Raw genomic sequence first — 20,879 nt, forward strand, 5'->3', positions numbered from 1 at the left:
AAAGTTGGTGTGTAATAAAGATAATCCCTGAATTTATCACAGATCGCCCACTTGAGTGCGAGAAACTCAAGCTTTCCAGAATGAAGGTGATAATTTTTTTCAGCAGGTGTGAGCGTCCTGGAACCGTATGCGATGACACGTAGCTTGTTTCCCTGTTGTTGATAAAGTACGGCTCCCAACCCTTCATTTGAAGCATCCGTATGAAGGACGAAAGGTAAGTCAAAGTCTGGGTATGCTAGAATAGGTGGACTAGTCAACAAATCAACAAAGCGTGACACAACGGCACTGTGTTCCTGTGTCCAGTCAACAGGTGTTTTGGAAGGAAGCTGACCACTATTATTTTTATGCTTCGACTTGTTTGATTGGCTTTTAGTGGGTCTGTTCAAGACACTGGGACCCTCAACAAGTTTAAAAAGTGGTCTCGCTAACCTAGAGAAGTCCTGTATGAATGTCCGGTAGTACCCTAAGAAGCCAAGGAGAGCTCTTACTTCTCCTACATTCTTTGGTTCTCTGTCTCTGAGCTGGTTAACTGCTTCTAGGTCTTTAGGATCTATCTGGACACCTTCATTAGTAACGAGACGTCCTACATATCTGACTTGTCTCTTGAATAGTTCACATTTGTTAGGTCGTAGCTTAACTCCATATTCTCGGAGTTTCTGCAGAACACGTTTTATGTCACTCACATGCTCAGTGAAAGTCTTAGAATAACATAATATGTCATCTAAGTAAGGAGAACAACACTCATCCCTTAACCCTTCAAGGACCCCTTCCATACATCTTTGAAAGGCTGCTGGGGCGTTGGTAAGGCCAAATGGGAGACGGTTCCACTCATATAACCCCCAAGGTGTGCTAAAGGCGGTCAGGTGTCTAGAGTTCTCTTCCACAAAGCCTTGGTGATAGGCAGTGCCTTGGTCGAGTATTGAGAACCATGAGTAGCCCCCCAGATTATCCAGCAGGTCCTGAATACGTGGAAGTGGATGGCGATCAGGGATAGTTTTACGATTTAAACCCCGAAAGTCAACACACAACCGTAATGTCATGTCCTTTTTTCTCACACAGACCACTGGTGAGGAGTAGGGGGAAGTGGACTTCCTAATCCAGCCGTGGTCAAGAAGCTTTTGGACATACTCTTTCACTTCCTTGTACAAAGGCTTTGGAATGGAGTTGTATGATGTTTGCACTGGTACATTGTCGGTGAGATTGATTTTGAGTTGTAGACTTGGGATACAGCCGATATCTGACTCACTTTGTGCGAAAACATCCGACTCTTCAAACAACATGTCTCTTGCAGCTTTCTGTTCAACTTCGTTTAAATGTGACAAATTAACAGGTGGATGCCATTTTTGATTTTTAGTGTCCTTCGTGGTTTGGCGTTTGTCACTATTTTGATAGTTAGAACTGAGATTAGCAGAGCACGAGTCTACACAGGTTTGTCGTTCTGGTTTTGACATGTCTGCAGCACTGTTAACTGATCTTACTTCAGCTACTTCTTCTAATGTTCCCAAAATAATTCTCTTCGGAAGGTAAATGTCATGTTTAGTAGTGTTCTGTACAGGGATTTTCACAAGTTTCGTTAAACCACTAGGAACATCTACTATTGCAGGGAAAAACTCTACACCATCAGGATAGTGGTCTTGTATACTGGGCTGAAATAACATTGCACCCCCTGCTGGCCACTCTCTAATTCTACACCTGATCTCACAGATTTGACCGGCAAGTAACATTACTCCTTTTTTTCCTGTTTTTACAGTACACTCAACACAGGTATCAGCTGGAGTAAAAACTTCGAGTGCAGATACTAAAGCCTCAGCGGTACTCTCAGTAACACTTAAAGCTTCTTTGAGCAGACCTGTGATATCTGTATCAGTCTCTTTGTTAGCTTTAATCATTTCTGCAATGACATTACTGCCTAAAATAGGATGGTTAAGACAGTTCTGGGTGACTAAAACTGGTACTTGTATAGTGACATGTCCATGGTTGTTACTTCGGATTTCAAGTGCCAAATCTGCCCAACCCTCAAAAGGAACGTTAGTGCCATTTGCAGCAGAAATTTCAAGAGGTTGGTCTGAAAGGAGGGAATTGAGTGGTTGGATCTGAACATTTGGTAGTGTCCTTTGCATCCAGGTTTTTCCCACCATAGTCACTTGAGCACCTGAATCAAGCAGCATTTGGATTGGAGCGCCATTGAGTGCACATGTAACCATACATCTTTTTCCAATGAGCTGTGCAAGTCTTTTCTTTGGTGGTGGTGATGAGCTAGTCGACTGCGAGTTTGATTGTTGATTATTAAGAACTGAGGGCACTTGGGCTGTCTCGGTCACTGGCTGCCCCTCTCCTGTGACCGTGGCCTGTTTCCCGACACCTTTTGTTGACGACAGCCTATGGCCCTGTGTCCTGTTTGACCGCATACAAAGCAATGCTGGCAAATAGCTTCGTTTTGTTGTACACAAGTTTTGCATTTGCCCCGTGTTTCACCTCGTACCTTTGGGTAGCGTCTCTGAAAGGTAGAGTCAGCAGGTATGGGTTGGTCAGGTGGTTTGGTCATTTGGGCTATATGCTTAGTCAGTGAGGACACCTGTGCTGTTAGTTCTCTAAGAGCGTCTTGTTGTGTCTGTCGCTCTTTGTCAATTTTGTCATTTCTGGTCTTGTTGTCACCACTGTCAAGATTTGCAACAGTCACTGTCTTAGTTTTAGCAGTTGTACCTAGTCGTTTCTGTCTTTCTGCTTCTTCGCTTGTGGACCTAGTGATTTGTTCTAATAACAGGTCATCACTAACTTGCGTGTCATTAAGGAACGGTCTCAAGTCACGTCTCACATGGTCATTTTTCTCATTTAACCCCTGATAGAGCGTATGGAGAAAAGTACCCTGTACAAGTTTTGCATCATAGTTAAAACTAGTGCTGGTTTGTTGTGACTCAAAAAGAACACGTTGTTTTAAACCCATCGCTCTGTATAGAAACTGTTGTGGACTCTCTTTGTCTGACTGTTTAGCATTACTTAACTCTTGAAAGAGCTCTGTACTGTTTTTGTCACGAATGTGAGAGCGAAGAAATCTCTTTAGCTCATCAACACTTAAATCACCCTTGTTAGTTAACATTTCTCTGAAATTACCAGGCTTTATGATTTTAAGTACACCTCTGATGACTTCTGACTCAGTAAAACCTTCTAGCAAACCATCATCGATTTGTTTACACAGGTTACCAAAAGAAACATCAGAACCGGTATCTGAAATCTGTCCACCGTGTAGCTTAAACTCTCTGCGTGGGAGTAGACTTGCAACGTCACTCAGACTCCATACCTGATTTCTCATACTGGACGAAGGACTAGCACCACTCAAAGGAGTGCCAAAAGTTCTTGGGGTTTGAAGTGGAACGGTGAAACCTTGTCGTGAAGCGGTGGTGTCTCGGTCCTGCCCAGGGGAGGGGTGATGGGAAGGTGGTGATAGGGGTAGTTGGTGGTGTTCAGCCGGCTGTGGTGATGACATGGCGGCGTTATCCCCAGGAGTGGTAGATGATTGGAGTGGGGGAATTGTAGGAACATGGTTGATGGTCTGGTCTTCCCTCTGGACGTGGACCGGGCCAAGGTGGATGGTCTGGTCTTCCCTCTGGACGTGGATCGGACTCTCGCCTCCAGGTGTGGCGACGTCAGCAGGTTTCAGGAGATCGGTTATGATGTCATCTATGAGGAGCAGATGCGACATACCCTGATCTTCTAGTGACTTTAGCTTGTCACCTCTCAGAAAGTCAACAATTAACTCATACAAGTCAGTGTCACTGTACTCATCAAGTCTGCATGTGACGCTGATGTCCTCAATAGTGCAGACAATGGCTTGCAGCTGACTTGTGTTCAAATTTGAAAGATGTCTCTGGATCTTAACGACCAGCGCTCGCCGTGGTGCATTAGTGGCCATGTTGCATCGATGGTGGTAGACACTCTCTGGATGACACGCGTAGCACGCCTTCCCTGAAGTTCTGGACACCTCGAACACTAGATTCACTCTTCACCAGGCAGCTGCTGTCCCTTTAAGCATCCCGGACGAGCCCCCAATTGTTACCGGCGCCAGCCCTAGGGGAAGCTGGGCGGTTACAAGTGACACATAGCTAGCGTGTTGCCTATGGTCATGCTGTGGACAGACGTAGAGGAGACGTTGTTAGTCAGGCCACAGCTCGTTTACTTCTGAATTCAATATTTACATACATGAAGACATACAATTATTGACAGTTGACAAAATAAATACATAGCCATCTCAAAAATATGTCTCTCACGCACACACACACATACTCCTTCACTTTACTTAAATTATGACTGCGGTAGTGTATAAAAAAGTCCACTAAATGTCCAACAGTTCATCTCCCTTCAACGCCTTGCTCCGTCTCATCTCTCCCACATGCACGCACGCGCACATACATACATACACGCAGCGCGGCAACATGAAAAGAAAGCGCCCAGCAACTGGCGACAACGGACTTCATCACTCTGAAACTAAACTTGAATTTGGATACTATTTAACGAATTAGACATGAAAATGTTTTACAAAGGACTTTAGCACAAAACACTGCTTGGATCATTGACAGTTTGCTTCGCAATACATTCATTCTACAACGACATTTTTAACTAACGTTTTTTGTTTAACCGTTGAACAACGTTCGCAACGTAAAATACATCTTCTAATTAAACCAAACTATCTTGCACTTTCACAATTCGTTCAGATCATACATTCAACACTTCGAATTGGATTAAAACGATTTTGGACCAAGATTGAGCTACAAAAGTAACATTTTACCGTACCTGTGGACAGACGTAGAGGAGACGTTGTTAGTCAGGCCACAGCTCGTTTACTTCTGAAGCTGCGCCTGCGCGAGCCTCTCTAGTCCCCACAGTAGCGCTACAGCACCATCTACTGGTAAGATGTATAACTCAAAACAAAACAGACAATAGCGAATATTCAAAAAAATAGAGGGGGTGTTTGTTAAAATATAAAACTTGAGATGTAGCGTTTTTTCAACCTACTACAAGTACTTGTTACTTTTTTGTTGAGTTCTTGTTACTTTTTTGTTGAGTACTTGTTACTTTTTTGTTGAGTTCTTGTTACTTTTTTGTTGAGTTCTTGTTACTTTTTTGTTGAGTACTTGTTACTTTTTATTGAGTACTTGTTACTTTTTTGTTGAGTACTTGTAACTTTTTATTGAGTTCTTGTTACTTTTTTTGTTCTTGTTACTTTTAGATACTTTTTTGTTGAGTACTTGTTACTTTTTTATTGAGTACTTGTTACTTTTTTATTGAGTACTTGTTACTTTTTTATTGAGTACTTGTTACTTTTTTGTTGAGTACTTGTTACTTTTTTGTTGAGTACTTGTTACTTTTTTATTGAGTACTTGTTACTTTTTTGTTGAGTACTTGTAACTTTTTATTGAGTTCTTGTTACTTTTTTGTTCTTGTTACTTTTAGATACTTTTTTGTTGAGTACTTGTAATTTTTTTTATTGAGTACTTGTTACTTTTTTATTGAGTACTTGTTACTTTATTATTGAGTACGAGTTACTTTTCTGTTGAGTTCTTGTTACGTTTTTGTTCTTGTTACTTTTAGATACTTTTTTGTTGAGTACTTGTTACTTTTTTATTGAGTACTTGTTACTTTTTTGTTGAGTACTTGTTACTTTTTTGTTGAGTACTTGTTACTTTTTTATTGAGTACTTGTTACTTTTTTGTTGAGTACTTGTTCCTTTTTTGTTGAGTTCTTGTTACTTTTTTGTTGAGTACTTGTTCCTTTTTTGTTGAGTTCTTGTTACTTTTTTGTTGAGTACTTGTTACTTTTTTGTTGAGTTCTTGTTACTTTTTTATTGAGTACTAGCTGAGACCCGGCCTTCGGCCGGGCCTCGCTAGTCTCCACATTTGATATTCTGAGATTATGAGTGATGACAAAGTAATGTCCAACCCGTCACACAGTTCAGCTGTAGACCAGTGGTTCCCAACCCATTCCAAAAACTATGGCCACTACAAATGAGTAAAAGAATGAAGGCAAAAAACAATTTCAAACAAACTGCAATTGGAGTGTTTGATGCACCCGTGCTCCTCTCTTATAAACTACGACAATATTTTCGCTAAACTCGGGGAACAGGAATCAAGAGACAGTGGAATAATTATGGATAAATATTAGGGGTTCAGCTCTAACGCTTTGGTTCACGGTGCAGGACCCGTGGTTTGGTGCATCCCGGTAGTGTACAATAAAAAAAATAATGAGTAGGTTTTGAACTGAAATAGCCTAATGATCGTTGTTAGACAGTATTTATAACCTTACAATAAAATTGGCAATGCGTTCAAAGCTGCTTTAGAATAAAATGTACCTCAGGGCTCACAATACGTGAAAGCAAAATAGAAAACAAATGGTACAGCAGCAACGTAAAAACAAAAAACTACGCAGTGCAGGCCATGCGCTCGGTAAGTAGTAGTTTCATTTTCGCTTTTACTCACACGGAGGATAAATCAGTCGGAGCAGCGAGTTTGATTAGAGGCTCGTGTTTGAGCAGGTTTTGGGCACGCACGCACACACATACACACACGCACACATCGCCCTGTTTGGATGCGCGCCCACACATACATACGCACACGCACGAACACACACACACGCGCGCACACACACATCGCCCTGTTTGGATGCGCGCACACGCACGGCAGTCAGATCTCGTGCACTCGCGTTTTTGTGACAGCGGGTTGTCCTCGGACAGCAGCACCACCAACCACGCACACACTCAGTACTGTCGCCAGGCTTCCTGGTGTTCCCAAACGGTCTCCCATCCCAGTTCTAACCAGGCCCTTCCCTGCTTAGCTTCAAAGTCGGTATGGGAAATAAACATGGCGGCGCCCAGGCGGCGGCCATTGAGATTGCGTTTTCTATAATAGACTAGTTACTTTTTTGTTGAGTTCTTGTTACTTTTTTTGTTGAGTTCTTGTTACTTTTTTGTTGAGTTCTTGTTACTTTTTTGTTGAGTACTTGTTACTTTTTTGTTGAGTTCTTGTTACTTTTTTGTTGAGTTCTTGTTACTTTTTTGTTGAGTACTTGTTACTTTTTTGTTGAGTTCTTGTTACTTTTTTGTTGAGTTCTTGTTACTTTTTTGTTGAGTACTTGTTACTTTTTATTGAGTACTTGTTACTTTTTTGTTGAGTACTTGTAACTTTTTATTGAGTTCTTGTTACTTTTTTTGTTCTTGTTACTTTTAGATACTTTTTTGTTGAGTACTTGTTACTTTTTTATTGAGTACTTGTTACTTTTTTATTGAGTACTTGTTACTTTATTATTGAGTACGAGTTACTTTTCTGTTGAGTTCTTGTTACGTTTTTGTTCTTGTTACTTTTAGATACTTTTTTGTTGAGTACTTGTTACTTTTTTATTGAGTACTTGTTACTTTTTTGTTGAGTACTTGTTACTTTTTTGTTGAGTACTTGTTACTTTTTTATTGAGTACTTGTTACTTTTTTGTTGAGTACTTGTTCCTTTTTTGTTGAGTTCTTGTTACTTTTTTGTTGAGTACTTGTTACTTTTTTGTTGAGTTCTTGTTACTTTTTTGTTGAGTTCTTGTTACTTTTTTATTGAGTACTAGTTACTTTTTTGTTGAGTTCTTGTTACTTTTTTGTTGAGTTCTTGTTACTTTTTTGTTGAGTACTTGTTACTTTTTTGTTGAGTTCTTGTTACTTTTTTGTTGAGTACTTGTTACTTTTTTGTTGAGTTCTTGTTACTTTTTTGTTGAGTTCTTGTTACTTTTTTGTTGAGTACTTGTTACTTTTTATTGAGTACTTGTTACTTTTTTGTTGAGTACTTGTAACTTTTTATTGAGTTCTTGTTACTTTTTTTGTTCTTGTTACTTTTAGATACTTTTTTGTTGAGTACTTGTTACTTTTTTATTGAGTACTTGTTACTTTTTTATTGAGTACTTGTTACTTTTTTATTGAGTACTTGTTACTTTTTTGTTGAGTACTTGTTACTTTTTTGTTGAGTACTTGTTACTTTTTTATTGAGTACTTGTTACTTTTTTGTTGAGTACTTGTTACTTCTTTGTTGAGTTCTTGTTACTTTTTTGTTGAGTACTTGTTACTTCTTTGTTGAGTTCTTGTTACTTTTTTGTTGAGTACTTGTTACTTCTTTGTTGAGTTCTTGTTACTTTTTTGTTGAGTACTTGTTACTTCTTTGTTGAGTTCTTGTTACTTTTTTATTGAGTACTTGTAACTTTTTTATTGAGTACTTATTACTTTTTTATTGAGTACTTGTTACTTTTAGATACTTTTTTGTTGAATACTAGTTACTTTTTTGAGTACGAGTTACTTTTTATTGAGTACGAGTTACTTTTTTTGTTGAGTTCTTGTTACGTTTTTGTTCTTGTTACTTTTAGATACTTTTTGTTGAGTACTTTTTCAAGAAGCTTTTTTATTTGGGTAAAGCCAAACTGGGGGTAGAGGTTAAGTACTCGAGTAGCCTGTGCCTCTGAAAGCTCAGTCTGGTCACATGTTAGACTGTTGTTATGACAACGCAGTAACAACACATGGAAACACAGAGAGGATAAATCTTCCTATGTCTTATCTTTCAAATGAGGCGTTACACAGGCCTGTAGGCTGTAAGAAGTTTATAGATTAAAGCCGAACTGGAGAAAATGCATGTTATTAAAGTGGGGGTTAAGAGGTGGAGGTGAAATGATTGTCCTGGGCTGAACGACAAAAAAGCTGAAATAGAAATAGAATAGCCGGCCTATAGTAAAAACAGGTTGTGTTCATGTTCTCGGAGCAGAGGCCAGTACGACTCTACAGGAGAGAGACAAAGAAAACAAACAGTCCAAATGTTTCCCTGGTCATTATTTGACAGTGACTGGATTCACATTTTTCTTATTCTCTCGACCAACATCACGCTCATGTTTTTCAATATTGTCTCCACTGGGACAGTTTTTGTTTCATGTGACGTGGCCCAGGAATTACAGAGAAATGAGCCACAAACTAAGACAGGACATCTGCATAAAGACAGTTACCAGATTGATTTTTAAAATGTCCAATGTTCATTTGCACCAACGAGTCAACTCTGCACCGTTTCTCTGCACGGGCTGAAAACGGCTTTGTTTTCGTGTAGTAACTGATTTTATGTGGACTCCTCCAGTCCCATGTTAACAGACAGGAGAAAAGGGGCGGGCACAATTCATGGCGGCGCCCACAGGAACTTCCGGAATCAGGTGAATAGGCAATCACTGTGAACAAAACAAATAAGCAAATCTCTCCTGATGCTTTTATGGGGAGATTTTCTGTAACATGACATTTGTCCCCAGTTAAAGAATCACTCTTTAAAGGAAATCTACATTTTTGTCAGTTAAAGCTTGAACTCTTAATCTGCTCTCTCTCTCGTCCTCTGCACGGCCCTGGGGAGATTCATTTTGTAACCCACAGACCGTCACTTTAAAGAGACATTTCATTACTATTACAGACTTAGAGACAGATTTATATGAGCAAATTCTTTGATTTAGAGCGTTTAAAGGGGCTAGATGCAAGTTAGCCATTTTATACTCCCTACTGCCACCTCAGGCCATACGTGTAACTGCAGCTTCTATATTAAGCTCCCGAAGTAACACCTTTTTGAGCAGGGGCGGACTGGAAGAGCACAGAAGGGCCACTGGCTCGAGGGCCACCGGTCCCGCCTCAACCGAGCTTTACCCAAATCTAAAAGCTGAAAAGAAAAGCATCAAAATAGCGAGAAAAAGAGAAAAACACGGACAAAAAACACAACAAAAAAGGATAGAAAAAATAATTAAAAATTCAACAAAAATGCAACAAAAATTCAACAAAAATGCAACAAAAATGTGACAAAAATGCAACAAAAATGCAACAAAAATGCAACAAAAATGCAACAAAAATGCGACAAAAATGCGACAAAAATGTGACAAAAATGTGACAAAAATATGACAAAAACTCAACAAAAATGTGACAAAAATTCAACAAAAATGTGACAAAAATGTGACAAAAATGTGACAAAAATGTGACAAAAATGTGACAGAAACTCAACAAAAATGTGACAAAAATTCTACCAAAATTCTACAAAAATGCAACAAAAATGTGACAAAAATGTGACAAAAATGTGACAAAAATTCAACAAAAATGTGACAAAAATTCAACAAAAATGTGACAAAAATGTGACAAAAATGTGACAAAAATGCAACAAAAATGCAACAAAAATGCAACAAAAATTCAACAAAAATGTGACAAAAATGTGACAAAAATGTGACAAAAATGTGACAAAAATGTGACAAAAATGCAACAAAAATTCAACAAAAATGTGACAAAAATGTGACAAAAATGTGACAAAAATGTGACAAAAATGCAACAAAAATGTGACAAAAATTCAACAAAAATTCAACAAAAATTCAACAAAAATTCAACAAAAATTCAACAAAAATGCAACAAAAATGTGACAAAAATGTGACAAAAATTCAACAAAAATTCAACAAAAATGTGACAAAAATGTGACAAAAATGTGACAAAAATGTGACAAAAATTCAACAAAAATGTGACAAAAATGTGACAAAAACTCAACAAAAATTCAACAAAAATGTGACAAAAATGTGACAAAAAAGAAAAAAAAAGAAAAAAAAACATACAAAAGGTGACACAACACAGCAACAGTGCGAGGAAAAAGGACAGTTTTGTGGGTCTTAGCTTTCAAAAGAGGACAGAATGCATTTGGTTTAGGCGGGTGGTAAGAGGTTAAAATATGTATTTGTGGAAGTGTCGCATTTACGCTAATTTGGGCCAGGCTGGTCAGAGTCCAGGGCTGTTTTTCAGTCCCAGTCCGGCCCTGTTTCTGAGTGACAGTGCAGGATTTTAGAGGCAGTTGTGGTGAACAGGTCTGAGCTCATTCTACACATTAGGACATGGCTGGAACATGTAGGGGGAGGAAAATACTTCATTTTAACATTTTTAAACTCTGCATCCCTTTAATATCAACCTTATATTCATGAATAATGAAGATAATAAATACAGTTGTGCTCAAAAGTTATACCCTGGCAGACTTTTTAATTTTTTGACTACATAGTGATTAATCTGATGTTCAAAAATGAATGGATTGACAGCACTAGTTTGTTTATATTCACCATTTGAATCCGTATTAGCAGTCGTTAGAGGGCAAAACGAGATACAGATGAATTTAGATTACATGAAGATCAGCACTGAAGCGTTTCCTTTGCTTTCTCTTCTGGAAACAGGTCACAAAATGTTCTAATCCGGAGAGTAAGGACACAGTGTTGTACATTATGTGCAAAATGAAGGTTCTGTTAATGCCTCAAATGCAACGAATCTATGAATCTAAAAGTTTGGAAACATGAGATGAAGCCAAGGAATGGAGTCACATTTGGGATATTTGACAAATGATTGTGTAAAACAGACAAAATAAAAACTGGATATTTCATCAGAACATGCAGCTCAATGTGCTTTGGACCAGACTTTAGTATTTTCTATGGATTTAAGGCATAAAAGACGAAGTGAAACAAATGTAAAGCTTTTCAGTGACATTTAAGGCGCAGTGGGCTTGGACGCTTCACTGAAAGGCCACCAGGGGGAGCTGCTGGATCACATTTCAAACCTTTTCTTTTCTTGTTTAAAATTGTTTGGGGAAAAAAACTCTGGAGATGCTTCTTTGAACTCTCCAGTTTACAACACAAACTAGAAATACAAAAAAATCAAAGACAATCAAACTTTTGTCCCTTCTTGTTGAAGCGAGTGTGTGTTTAAAGTGGGACGTTTGCAGAAGGTGAACTGTGTGAAGCTCTGCTGTTGGAAAGCAGCTGCAACACGGCTTTGTTTGTGACTCTGGAACTTTAATCTGAGAGGAATCTAAACAACTGCACATTCTGTTCATTCTCCTACGACGCTCCTCCTCACACCACCATCATCATCCTCTTCATCATTAAGAGCTCGACACAGGCTGGTCAGCTAAACGCACCTTTTAAATGGAAGATTGATCTAAAACTTATCAACTGAAAAGTACTTAGTTTTCTTTCTTGTCAAACATCTGAGCAATAGTTGGTCTACTGCACTGTAACGCATGGATTTGTTGATTTCTTTATCCATTGGTAAAAAAAAATAATGGTGGGGACTGGAGGCCTCCATTCCGGCGACTCGTCAGTATTTCCCCTCAATTATAATACATATTTTTGTTTCTTTTGGGGAGCTCCTGTCGCGCTCCTCCAACACCTCCTCCCCCTTCCTCCTGCGCAGCTCCCTCCGCTCCACAACAGTCTTTCATCATCTTCTCCTCGTTTGGTCCTTGTTTTGTTTCCTGTAGCTCCTCTTGTGACGCCCCCTCTGTGCTGCAGCAGTGGGGGCTCTTGGTGCCTCTTCAGTGTCTCAGGAGAAGACGTGTAAGTCCTACATGTCTTTAGCTCATTAGCTAACTGTTTGTTTACCGTCGTCGCTAGCAGCAAAGATGTACAAAAGTATCGAGTAAACAATGTGGCTTTATTGTTATTTTGTCATGTTTAATGTTGTGTAAAGGTAGCGTGTAACATGCATGCACATACTTCAACAACAACAGGCCCACGACCACACTCATGTTTAAGCACTGCTAATGAAAACGTTTTTCCAGATTTTTTCACTAAAAACAAGTCTATTCAAAAACTAAACAAGATCTAAAATCCCTCTGATTAAATCTTTGGAACTAATAAAAGCACACATTTAAACCTGACTGTCCATTGTTTAGATTTCATTGTTGCTAGCAAACAGAGAAGTGCGTTCATGTGACCGGTGGACTTCTGCGTTGTGTAGTTTATGCAGTTTGTGATGTGTTAAGAAGCCACGAGACACAGCGGTAACTTTTGGAGGCGGTCTCCGTTTACTCTGGCGAAAATATATACAAAAATACAGTCAACATGTGCCGCTAACAAGATCCAGCCCAAACTCTTCCCAATATCAGATTTGCAAAGGGCACAAAACAACATACCTGGCGAAAATATATACAAAAATACAGTCAACATGTGCCGCTAACAAGATCCAGCCCAAACTAAAGGAGAGAAGACAATGGACAATATTAGCATCTCCCCGCATTACTTCACATGCATAAATTAAAAACATCGGGGTATGGACGAAGCTCAATATCAAAGTAAATACAAATGAAATATGTTCCCAGAAGAAAATAAATGCAAAATACTGACAAAAGGACTCTTAAAACATAGGATTACAATAGATGACTGACCTCTTCCCAAAATCAGATTTGCAAAGGGGAGAGGCAGGGGTCAAACCCCGAATATATATACAGGGGCATCTCAAAAGTCAACGAAGAAGAAACAAAAACATAGAAGAAGTGGCTGGAGGACCAAGTCTGCACAGTGTATCAAATGCCAGGTATGGACAAAATTCAAGTAAACAAAAGGACAATTTTGTGTAATTATACCGTTATTACTTATGAACGGGTTACATTCACCCCCCTAGAATTACACAAAATACCAACAGCACATAACATTGGTTGCCAAAAGGAAGACAAAAAGTGGTGCCCTTTACACCACATGAAAACAACCATTCACAATGTGCATAACATGAGTACAACTGTATGGAATCCAGTAGCAAGTGGCTCAATACGAAGTTACAACTCGCACCAGGTAATAACCAGGAAAACGTGGAGCCAAATTAAATAGTTATAACAGGAGAACGAACTCTGTCTGGGCCAAACAGAGATTCTATCTGAGTCATAGATTCAATCAATCTACAGACTGGCCTGACAATTCTACCAAATCGGGTGGTAAGGTTGCGACCCAAATCAGTGGCCCGAGGGTCGTCAGGGGGATTGTCAGTCTCTGGGGGAATCAGCCAACTCAGCGGACGAATCACAGGACGTTACATCAGTTTCCATTCCGTCATCGGGTGACTGCTGCTGGACCCAGGATGTGGTGCGATCAACACTGGAGTCACTGACACTTGGAGGGGCACTGAGTAGAGTGGACTCAACTTCCCCATTGATCACAGATACTTCAGGCTCTTCTGGTGCAATGGCAAAGCTAATGGCAGACTGGGCGTCAGCCACATCCATTGAAACATCCAATGGCAGGAAGTTGACCTGAAGGAGTAAGTTACGGTGCACAGTCTTTTCTCTGCCTGCTCGGTCCCTGATCTTGTAGATGTGCAGGTCTGGCTTAGAAGCGACAACATCGTAAACAACCGGCTCCCATTTGTCCGACAGCTTCCTTTTTCCTTTGACCCCTTTATTTGCCAACAGCACCCGATCTCCAACTGACAGAGGTAAGCCTTTGACGCGCTTATTGTACTGGTCAGACTGATGTTTCTGCTCAACAGTGCTGTTCCCATGAGCTAAGACCATGGCAGAATGAAGATCGTCCATGAGAGACTTGACATAGGCGTTGTAATCGCAAACAGAGTCATCATGGAGAACGTTCTTGAAGAGGAGATCGACAGGTAACCGAGGAACTCTCCCAAACATCAGGTAGAAGGGCGCAAATCCTGTCGTTTCATGCGCCGTACAGTTGTACACAAACGTTAAGGACTGAATCATCTGTGGCCACTTCTGCTTTGTTCTTGGGGGTAAAGATCTCAACATGCTCCCCAGTGTCCTGTTGAACCTCTCCGTAACGCCATTGCCCATGGGGTGGTATGGAGTGGTATGAGACTTGATGACACCACCCATTTCCAACAACTCTGCCACCAACTCACTCTCAAAACTTGCACCCTGGTCGGAGTGGAAGCGTTGGGGAAAGCCATAGATGCAGAAGAACCCCTCCCAGAGCTTCTTAGCCACAGTCTTTGCAGATTGGTCGCGACAAGGGAACGCATGTGCCATCTTAGTAAAATGGTCGGTGACCACAAGGACGTCCACTGACTTGTTGTTACCGTCCTCGGCAGACCAAAAGTCAATGCACACAAGCTCCAACGGCGCACAGGTCCTAATGCTCTCCAGTGGGGCTCTGGCGGATGGGTCAGGGGTCTTACTGAGGACACACCTTGGACACTGCCTCACATAGTTGCGCACATCCTTCTCCATATCATACCAGAAGAAACGTTGACGAGCCAACGATAGAGTGCGTGGCTGCCCTTGATGACCAGCGTTGTCATGGATGCCGGAGAGCACAGATGATTTGAGGGACTCTGGGACAACAAACTGGACACGTTTGTGCTTGGTCAAAGGGTCCTTCGTGACACGATACAGAATCCCGTCCAACATCGCCAGCCTATCCCACTGCTTCAAAATCCTTATGGTTTGCTGACTTTCATGGCCACGTTCACGCCTGGAAGGCCTTTGTTTCCTGTTCACATAGAAGGCAACCCTGGAGACCACAGCGTCACTCTCCTGGTGGGATTGGAGCTCAGGTTTGGACAACACAGTGGACAGGCAGGTTTCAGGCCCAACGACTGCACTAAGATTGTCAGCCAGAGAAGTGGCGCGGTGTCTGGATGCAACTTCCCAATCACTGGACGCTGACAGGACAGTGGAGACCTCATCCTCGGACATGGAGACATTGACGGCAGTGGAGAGCGGCGGATCGGTCAATGACTGAGGTTGGCAGGTCAGATGGAAAGCATCCTGCACCGAATCTTCCTTCACTTCACAAGCCTGCTTCAACAGATCAACGTAGAGCTCAGAAAGAAGACGTTCGGCCAATGGTCTGGTAAAAGGTTTCCTGCTCAATGCATCTGCAACAACGTTCAGCCTGCCAGGGACGTATTTGATGTCGAAATTATACGGAGCCAACTTTGAGACCCAGCGTTGTTCACAGGCATCCAGCTTCGGCTTGGTCAAGATGTACGTGAGTGGGTTATTATCAGTCCAAACGGTGAACTGATGACCTTTGAGCCAATGACTGAATTTGTCACAAGCCGCCCACTTAAGAGCCAGGAACTCAAGTCTGTGTGCAGGGTACTTAGCCTGGCTTCGGCTCAGAGACTTGCTGGCAAAAGCAACTGGCCTTGCCCTCACACCACCTGCAGGCACCTGAGAGAGGACAGCCCCAAGTCCGTCAGAGGAGGCATCAGTAGAAAGGATAAAAGGTTTATCAAAATCCGGGTGGGCCAGAACCACACATTCGAGGAGCGCCGTCTTTAGCTGTTCAAAGGCTCTCTCGCACTCAGGGGTCCAATCCTGAGGCGTTAACTGCCGGTATGTTCCAGGTCTTCCTCTGCCTTGACCACTCTTAATCCTCCTTTTCTGTCCCGCAGTTAAAGCATAAAGTGGCTTGGCAATACGGGAGCACGCCGGAATGAAGTGCTGGTAGAACAGGACCATGCCAAGGAAAGATCTGACCTTCTGCTGGGATGGAGTACGGCCATCAGATTCCATGAGGTCCTCTTTCTTAAACCCAGAGATGGCGCTCACCTTCTCCTGATCCACAGAGACACCGCTGGCACTCACAACATGTCCAAGGAATCTCACTGATCTCCTGAGAAAATGGCACTTCTTCTGTGAGAGCTTTAGGTTATTGGACCTTAACCGGGTGAAAACAATGCTGAGGCGCCTCAAAGACTCTTCCTCGGAGGGCGCAAACACCAACAAGTCATCCAAGTAGCATAGAAGGCTGGAGAAGTTCAGGTCACCGAATATGCTGAGCATCATGCGCATGAAGGAGGCAGGACTGTTGCAAAGGCCTTGGGGCAAGCGGTTGTACTCATACAGGCCAAGGGGTGTTGTGAAGGCCGTATAACGCCTGTCAGACTCATGGAGAGGGACGTTGTAGAACCCCGAGGTCAGATCCATGGTGTTAAAAAAAGCGTTCCCTCCAAGGGCAGCAAGGCAGTCCGACTGGTGGGGCAATGGATGGGCATCTTTAACAGTCCTTGCGTTAAGCCAGCGAAAGTCAGTACATATCCGCAAGTCTCCTGACTTCTTCCATACCAACACTAGAGGAGAGGCATATTCACTGATGGACTTGGTGATTATGCCCTTCATCTCCATCTCAGACAGAACTTCTCTCAGTTTCTGATAATGAGCAGGTGGTACTCTTCGGAAAGGCAGCCTGAAGGGACGGTCATCAGTAAGGTGAATCCGATGGACAAACTCTTTTGCCTCCCCACAATCCAGACCATCCCTGGAGAACACATCCTGGAAACTCAACAACAGGTCAGCCAGCTTGTTCTTCCACATGTCCGACACTCCACAACCCTCCATGTCAATGTCACCAAGGCCACAGTCCTTCAGCATCTGCACGGGGTCAGGCTGGGTACCTTGAAGGCCAGAAGGGGCAGCGGGCGGGCACGCCTGGGTTTCACACAGAGCCTGGGAGATGGGAAAATCTTCCAAGGCCACACAGGGGAACACATCGGCCAGCTTGGCGTTGCGTCGCAGGGTAACGGCAGTTGGTGTGGGATTGAGGACCTTCATGGGGACCCAACGATCTCCCCACATCGGCGTTATCACTCGACCAACCAAGATGTTTTTAGGCGTAGAGCGTGCAGATGTGGGCTCCACAATGACGGTGCTTCCGGGTGACACAGGAGAAGAGGCCGGCAGTTTACCCCAAACTATGTATTCCTTCTGCGGCAGCAAAGTAACAGCCCGCTGCAGTCTCACTGTTCCAACCTTGTCAGGAACGTCTGGGCCCAGCCATCGCGAGGTGCAACACAACAACTGGAGGAACTGCTCATGGTCAGGGTTGGATGTACGGGAGGATATCATTTCCCAGAACTTCTCCTCAGATTTCATCTTCTGGATAATAGGACGGATCACATTTGTGCCAATAATAAACTCATCCCTCTGCCCGGGAACCAGGAACGTTGGCACCAGGAATTTGAAGCCATAGATCTCAATGTCCATCTCATAGATACATTTAGGTCGAGTGACAAGACCACCACAACCGACGAGAACCACCTGATCAGGGACAGGTTGCGGAGTTAAGACCACACCAGCAGCTCTCAACTTAGCTTCTGCTGAATCACTAAGTGTACATGACATGCTTCCTGAGTCCAGCATCCCTCTCAAAGACATCTGATGGCTCACCGACACAGGAGTATAAAACAGTTCACCTTCAATCTTTTGAGACCCAACCATAATTACAGTCTTGTCCTCAGGGTAACTTTTACAACAGCTGACATACACAGAGTGAGGATCAACTGGTATAGTGAGGGTATCTTTAACACGGCCTATGCTGCCCCTCTCATCACACAGGCTGTCTAGTTTAAAGCAACAGTAGAGGAGGGGGCGGTGGTTGCTGGCCTGGTTTGTGTACATTCATTTCTCATATGTCCAGACTCGAAACAGTTGAGGCATAGCCGGTACAATCTACAATGCGAATGAGTGGTGTGCTCACTGGAACCACAAACTTGGCATGCTTGCTGCTGTGAACGTGGCTGTGGGCGCTGAGAGAACCGACCACGACCTGCTCCCAGTTGGTTGTTAGTTACTGAAGCAGTGCACAGAGAGAGGACCTTGTCAAACATGGCCGCCATTTGCTGGGCGACAGGTTCTTGTGTGGCGATACTGGAGGCTGCATGTGACGGAGAGACAATAGGCAGAGGGGTGGCAGGGGCTGAAGAGTGCGGCTGGGCTCCCGCTCCAGACAGCAGCTGTGAGGACCCATGGGCATTACCAGTCGGCAGAGTCTCACTTACTGAAGGTGAGCGCTCAGCAGAATTTGTTGTGGTAGATGGTAGAGACGACAAAGCACTGGCCACCATGTGAGTATTAGAAGCTACACCCCTCACTTGTCTTACACGGCTGTCTAAGCGGCGCTGGACCTCAGCAGCGGTCCACTCCTCTGGAGCCTTCATTTGAAAAGACAGGGATAGAGCAGGGTCAGGACAGTGACTAATGAACATCATCACAACCTCAGAGCTGGGGTCCTCCACAGATTTACCACGTCTCCTGAGGCATTCATCCACAACATCGATAGATTTGTTTAAACGAATCCAATAGTCCATTGCATCCTCGCCAGCTCTCGGCACAGTATTGTAAAAGTCACTCATTGGCATGTTGGAGCATGTAAGCTCACTGAAGTGGCGCTTCAGGATGTCAAATACAGCAGCAATCAACTCACTTCCACTCAGGCCAGGGCAGCAGCGGACCGACACCTTTACCACATCACGAGCCTTGCCTGTCAGTCTGGACATGATCAGCTCATATTTTTCCCCAGCTGTCTCACAGTTAGCTCTTGACAGATAACACCTCATCATCCCCTCCCACTCTTGAATGGAGAAAGTGTCAGTGTGGTCGCCTCTGAAGAACGGTGGGGCCTTAGCCTCAGACTGCACCACAACTTTCAGCTGGGAAGACTCCAAGGGACTAGGGGACGCACCGTTAGTAGCAGACGGCTGGGTTTGGTAGAGCTGATGCTGTTGCATGGTTTTCAAACTCTCAGTAATACTCTCCCCTATTTGTTTCGCGAAATCAGTTAAGATACCACTGAGTGCATCATGTGTTACAACACGTGTGGGGTCGGCATGCATATTACCAACAGGAGTAGAAGTGGTGACAGGTGGAGTGAACAGAGTCATATCAATCACAGTATCATCAACATTAAAGGCCATGCCACTCCCAATACAAGGTGGATTATTGGGGTCAAACATTTCAACAAGACACAAATAAAAGCAGTATATATATTTTTTTCTTCCCTCTCCTTTTTAACCCAAACAAAAGAAAGTCCACTCCTAAAAGTGTCCCCTCCGAAGAACAGTCAATATACGCAAACCACTTGAACTCTACTGCCAGCCAAAACCTGACAGGTTGTACTCAGGGCGGCAATCGACGGCGACGAGGTGACGTCAGGGGCGCCAGCACGCAGCGCGCCGATGGTGCGAGGCGGGAGAGGCAGCAGGGCAGCAGACACACCGGGGGAGAGACGACAGCAGCACGGAGGACAGCCAGGGAACCGCTGAATGGCGATGTCACGGGTCGAACGGCACCAAGTGTGACCGGTGGACTTCTGCGTTGTGTAGTTTATGCAGTTTGTGATGTGTTAAGAAGCCACGAGACACAGCGGTAACTTTTGGAGGCGGTCTCCGTTTACTCTGGCGAAAATATATACAAAAATACAGTCAACATGTGCCGCTAACAAGATCCAGCCCAAACTCTTCCCAATATCAGATTTGCAAAGGGCACAAAACAACATACCTGGCGAAAATATATACAAAAATACAGTCAACATGTGCCGCTAACAAGATCCAGCCCAAACTAAAGGAGAGAAGACAATGGACAATATTAGCATCTCCCCGCATTACTTCACATGCATAAATTAAAAACATCGGGGTATGGACGAAGCTCAATATCAAAGTAAATACAAATGAAATATGTTCCCAGAAGAAAATAAATGCAAAATACTGACAAAAGGACTCTTAAAACATAGGATTACAATAGATGACTGACCTCTTCCCAATATCAGATTTGCAAAGGGGAGAGGCAGGGGTCAAACCCCGAATATATATACAGGGGCATCTCAAAAGTCAACGAAGAAGAAACAAAAACATAGAAGAAGTGGCTGGAGGACCAAGTCTGCACAGTGTATCAAATGCCAGGTATGGACAAAATTCAAGTAAACAAAAGGACAATTTTGTGTAATTATACCGTTATTACTTATGAACGGGTTACATTCAGACCAAACTTCTGTTGTGGAGCTCACTTTAACTCACGGTCTACGTCAGGGTTTCAGCTCAAATCCACCCAAAATGGCTGAACAGCGGGCGATGAGCGCTCGTTGCTAACCACCGGCGCACGTTTGTTGCTATATCGTCGGCTCGGGAGGGACGGTCTGCTGTGAGTTTGTATAGATCTGTGAGTTGGTTCGTCTAAAAATACAAATGACCCTAATCCTAACCTTAGGGTTTACCAGGGAGTAGGCGTAGTTTGGCATCCGCACAGTAAAGTGAAGATTACTGCGCGGATTTCGAACTACTCCTGGTATTATTACGCCTTACAATATAGCCCCCCTTT

Source organism: Gobius niger, assembly GCF_951799975.1.
Source record: "Gobius niger genome assembly, chromosome: 24".
In the NCBI taxonomy this organism is placed as follows: domain Eukaryota; kingdom Metazoa; phylum Chordata; class Actinopteri; order Gobiiformes; family Gobiidae; genus Gobius; species Gobius niger.